Consider the following 6,000-nt stretch of genomic DNA (forward strand, 5'->3'; position numbering starts at 1 on the left):
CCTGTCTCAAAAAGATTAGAATTCCTTGCCATAAAATTAACTTCCAAGCTTTACAGAGTTTGAAAGAAAAGACTACTATCTACTGTTCTTTACACTGTAATCCAGAAATCTTCCCTCCCTCAGATGGCAGGGTATGGACGCTTATGGCATCAGAAATGGTGTTGTTGCAGGTGCCAGTCTGCGTTCAGAAGGCAACTGATGGAATTCTCTAGGCTGAAGTGCTTCTTAACAATGAATTGTGCAGAGACTCATGGACAATCACAGGAAAGAGAGAATTTATTAAAGGAGACAAACAGGAGCTTGGAATAGTGCCAGATCTGTCCCTCCGAAAGTGAGGCATGCCCATGACCTTTCATGGGTCATTTACATACTGTGTATTTACATACTGTATAGACTCATTTACATACATACTATATAGACTCAGTTTTCCTACTGTAACCAGCAGCCAGGGAGGCACTGGTCTTCCTTCACATGTTAATCTCTGGAATCTCCCCCTCCAGCCCTCTCCCCTCTCCCCTACCTCAGTGTCTCCTTTCCCTTGCCCCTTGCCAGTTGGCAGGACCACATCCCTGAAAGAAAGAAGAGGCCTGGGACATGTGTTCAGGAACCATTTGGCTATTTAGAACCTAGTTCAGAACCACCGTGGCAGGTATAGGAACCACGCAGCAGGACTTGGCAGTTGGAAGAGGGATGGGACTCAAACACAACACAGAAAAAGGAGGTTCTATTGCCTGCTTGCAGCATGTGGTCAGTAGATTGAAGCTCAAAGTAATGGGGGAAGGGATAAACAGTGTGGACTGTCTGAACAGTAGAATGTCATTATGTTGAAGGAACTGGGCACAGAGAGGTGGAATACAGAAGCTTTTCTTCTAGGAAGCAGGTTTATTAGTGCTGGCCCGGACTCTGAGGATTCCCATGCCAAGGCTGAACCCTGAGTGCAGTAGGTCTTGGCCTTCTATACCTCCTGTTTGTTCCCCTTTACAACTGAGTCTCTTTGTCTTTCATATATGGTAATGTGTATTATGATTGGGTGTTCCAGTCATGACAGACAAGGTTGTGTACATGTACTCAGACCCTGAGCATGATGTCGTCCTTCCTTTGTTTTGGGAGGGCACCTACCACAATTAAGCCTTGAAAGGAAAGGAAATGCTGATGTTATCAGAGTTGGGGGTCACAGTCTGTGCCCCAACAAGCCAGATTCAGTCACCTGTCCTGAACAAGTCAATTAAAACAACCAAATTTATAATGAAAAGCAGAAAAAGCAGATATATTCACTGTGGCCACATTGGAAATCAGGGCAAAGAGACTAGTGATGCCCTAAGTCCGTTTATGGGGGCCTGATGCTATGGTAGCCTTGGCTCCTCCACCCCCAGTTTCCTGGTGACACTGGAGAGGTAAACATCAGCTGTCTCTCCTTAAGTGAGCATATTAAAAGTTCACTGGACTTTGCGGCGGTGCATTAAGGCAAAGCTGCTTCATTTTGCACTCAGGGTTCAGACTTGGCATGGGAATAGTATCTAAATTCTACCTTTGGACCTGTGTGGAGACCCCAAACATTGGTTAATCCAGTCAGGCCTGTCAATCACTTTGTAAAACGCCAACCCTTCTTCTCTCCCCAGCTAGGAAATCTGAGTCACTTGAATGCAGCCTAAGAAGGGGGAGGGATAATTATCCCCACAAAGAGGTAATATACTTTTCCTTCCTGGAAGCCCTTGCAAAGCTCCCACCAGTCAGCATTTCCCAATTTTCACCTTGCAGCCTGTCCGATTTTCTAAGTGAAAATTCAGAAACGCTTAACTTGGCGTTTTTCTTTTCTTTATCTCTTTTTTCAGATACTGGCCCAAGTCCGGGTGCGAGTTCCCTGATGCTCTGGGGCCTCTCACTCATTTTCTGAAGCTCACCATGCCCACCTTCTGCCACCACATCAACCTGCGTTGCAAATGACGTGGTTTCTCTCTTCCCCTTTTCCACCTCCCTTCTCCTGTCAGCTGCTGAGACTTACAACTTGTCTGCCCAACTGCTGTCTTTCTCCTAAATGTTAATAAAATTGTCCACGAGCTTCCTTGCAAGTCTGTTTCGAAATTCTTTAATTAATGAAACTAATAATGCAAATAGGAAATTTCCCCAGTAACTCTTGAAAGTTGTGAGTCTTTTTCCAGGAGACAAGTTTGTCCTAAGGTTGCCTCCAGGGGTTCCTCCATTTCTTCTTCCAGAAGGAGATTCCTGGGAGAACTTTAATTTGGGGGTGGAGGTGTCCTTTGTTTCAATAGCCTGATAACTAATGGGAAGGACACACAACAAGGTGGTTACACTGGCACATCAACCCTTGGCTTGACCTTGAGGAGGTTATGCTAAATTACATAAGTCAGTCACCCAACGATAAGTGCTAGGTGATTCCTCATAGATAGCTATTACTTCCTAGAGACAGAAAAGGGTGGGTGCCTGCGGATGGGGTGGGGAGCATGGGAAGCTGTTTCTTACAGGGTACAGAGCTTTCATTCAGCTAGATGGATGTGGTGATGGCTACACAGCACTGTGAGCATACTTAATGCCCAGGAACTGAACACTGAGCACAGTTAAAAAGGTAGACTCCATACTATGTATATTTGTACAACTAAGGAAATGAAATGTCTGTGAAAACCCTGTCTGGAATTGGCCTCAAGGTGACTAAGCCTTGTCTTGTCCCTGGTGATAGAAAACAGAAAGTTAGTCATACAAGGTCTTTTAGGTGTGGACCCCCAGATGGCAGGGGACACAAAGGACAGCAGGACCGCTGGTGTGTTTCCATTTGTGTTATGACAACAAGAGGAAGTGGCCAAAATGAAAGCAAATAATGGAATAGAAAAACTCATGAAAAAGGTAATCTGGAGTCACAGTGTTTGCGGACACAATGAGGGAGAGCTGTGACTTCCCAGGGAGTCTAGCTTCTCTCTGCCTCTGCCAGGAAGACCCTTTCATTGGGGCTGAACAAAGGTCGTCCACCCCCTCCCTCCCCAGGCTTGTAAAGCAGTGCTAGTGTGACTCACCAGAGCCTTCCATGTCCTGGGGATTTCCCCCCAACACACACACCAATTTATCAACCCCCATTGATAAAGGAAATGTTAGTTATTGATAGACAGTGGTTTTGTAAAAAGGCACTACTAAAATATACTTTTTTAATTTTTACAAAAACTTTATTGAGAATTTCATACATGCATATAAGGTGTTTTGATCAAATCCATGCCTACTCCTTTTACTCTGAAAAGGTAACCTTAAAAACCTTTTAAGGATTAGATACAAGCTCCCAAATACTTTTGATGTTTTTGGTCTTGGAACAGAGTATGTTGCTAACGGGCCAAAGGACATTTTGACTTTTAGCCAAGAAACTAGTACATTTCTTTGGAGTCTTTTTACCACCACTAAAATATTTTTTCAACAGCCTAGTTCCATTAAAAAATAAGATAAAAGAACACTTAAGATGCACTTGGGTGCCTCATGGCTATGAATGAAAGGCAAGTATCCATCATTTCCTGATGCAGTCTAATGTCAGTGCTTGGGCATGAGGAATTTCATGTCGGTTTCTCATGATCTCTTGATTTATCCTAATGGCATATTTTCAATGGGAATTAAGGAGTCACTTAAGAAGTTTTCTGGATAGTTTAGGACCTGAGATAGGGGCTTAGTGAGCTATTGCTGCATAGCAGATCTTAAGAGCCTAAAAACTATAACTTTGTTATCTCTCAGTTTGGAGGCTCAGGAACCCAGGCTCTGTGGCTGGGCTGTTGGCGTCTCAGAGCTGAGATGTAGGTGTTGCTGATGATGTGTAGTCAGCTGAGACTTAGGGAAAGAGCCCGTTTCTGTAGTAATGACTTTTACAATATGGACATGGTCTGGCCTAGAGATTTTTGCTTAACCTTGCAACCAAAAAGCTACTGTTTGTAATATAAACAAGCTCACTGAGCCATGTGCTTTTGTGACTTGGGCATAAGATCTTAATGCTTCAGGACCCCACTTTGTCCTCCACCCAAGATAGTGAATGAATGTGTGTGTGCTTTTTAATGTACCAAAGCTCTGGAAGCAGTTTGAGAAGTTTGTCTGAAACTGTGTGTGCGGTATCTAGACCTAGGGATCAAAGGACAAGATAAAGTAAGGGTAGATCCTAGTTTCCACTTCCCTAATTCATGCTGGAAAGACTGCTTCAATAAAAGTGTAGGAGCACAGTTCCATGAGACGTCTGAAGGCACAAATTCTCGGAGTTCGGGGCCACTTTTGGCCTTAAATGCTGAGTCAGGCTGTTTCTTTATTCAGGTGTAATGTGACTTAGAAGCACCTCAATTTTCCATCTTCTTCCTGTTAGAACTGTGAGGGTCAGAGCCCAGGCCTTGGCATCTAAACAAGCTAGGCTCTGCCATCTACCCCCTGTACACCAAATAAAGAAACAAGCAATTGTGAAAAGCAGAGGGAGATTTAGTCAATGTGTTCATGCAGGGAGGAGGGATAAATAAAGAGGTCCAAATCCATCTTCAGGGTCCTGACATGAAACTTAAGTTTAGAGGGCAAGAGGGGATGCACAGCTAAGCAGCCCTGGTCAAGGCATGGTTCTGCCCATCTTCATTGTCCGGGCTCCAGTCAGTATCTCTTGCAAGGTGGTCTGTCCAAAGGGTGAGAAATGTCTTTCAAGGAGACAAATTCCTCCTCTGACTGGCACCAGGAGTCAGCCATTCCCTTTCTCATGATGGAATTCCGGGGGAATTTTCATTCTTGGTGTCCGTTGTTTCTATAGTCTGACAGTACCAGTGTCTCTCTTTAAACTGACTTCTTTGCTGCTGGGGTAGTTATGCTCTAGGCTTCCCCTGTGACTGTGAACAGGATTCTGTTTGTTGCAGATACTGGGTTGAGGGGCCAGGGTAGATGACCAGAGCTGTGAGTCCTTTACCAGGACCTTCCCACACTGTAGCTCACAGGATGACCACTGGGTTCCTAGACAGATACCAGCTGTACATAGTAGTTGGAAGAACAGGAAAGTATTCATTTCTTCCATCTTCTCAGAAGCAGAAATCAAACTAGCTCAGCTAAAAGTGAGCCATGCTGAGGCTAGAGTGCCTCCAGCAAGAACTTCCAGAGAAGGCACAGCACAGAAAATATGGAGCTGGAGAGATGGTTCATCTTCATACTCAGCTTGCCTTGATTTAGAATCATCTCTGGGTGTCTCTCTGAGAGTGTTTCCAGAGGGGTTTAACTGAGGAGGGCAGACCCACCCTGAAGGTGGGCAGCATCATCCCACAGCATGGGGTCATGATTTACTGTACCCTCAAACTGGGAGTCCAAACTATCCTGCTTAAGTTGCCTTGGTCAGTTATTTTGTCACAGAAATGAACAAAGTGACTAGCATTTTTAACAAAGTAACTGACATAGACAGTGAATAGTCTGTGGCACAGGATATATAGAACCTGCTGTGAGGAGGGCCTGTGTCTCAGGCTGAACAGGAGGATGGGAGAGAGGAAAGTGTGGCCACACTGGAGGCCAGGAATGATGGAGGATGTGTGAGAAGAGGTCACCATCTCCAAGGGAGCTTCATCTACTTAGGATGATGCTCCTGAGCAACAGTGAGCTTCTCAGCCTCTGTTCCTCCTGCTAATGTCCCCTCCCAAGGAAACTTTTGATTTATTTATTTATTTATTTATTTATTTATTTATTTATTTATTTATGCTGGTCTGGAACTCACTATGTTTTTATCTATTTATTTATTTATTTATTTATTTATTGTGTGTGTGTGAACACACGTGCATATGCAGACATTCAGGTGCACATGTGCTATGGCATGCTTGAGGAGGGCAAAGGACAGCTCTCAAGAGCCAGTTCTCTCCTGCCACCTTGTGGGATCTGGGGATGGAATCAGGGTCTCAGGCCTCCCTCCAAGTCTCTTTACCGTCTGAGCCATCTTACTGGCCCACCAAGGGAGTTTTAGTTTTTTTCCGTGTGTAGACAGCATGTCTTAGGTGTTTTGCACTTATCTGCTCT

This window comes from Nannospalax galili, unplaced genomic scaffold, assembly GCF_000622305.1.
Source record: "Nannospalax galili isolate Female #2095 unplaced genomic scaffold, S.galili_v1.0 scaffold367, whole genome shotgun sequence".
Taxonomy (NCBI): Eukaryota; Metazoa; Chordata; class Mammalia; order Rodentia; family Spalacidae; genus Nannospalax; species Nannospalax galili.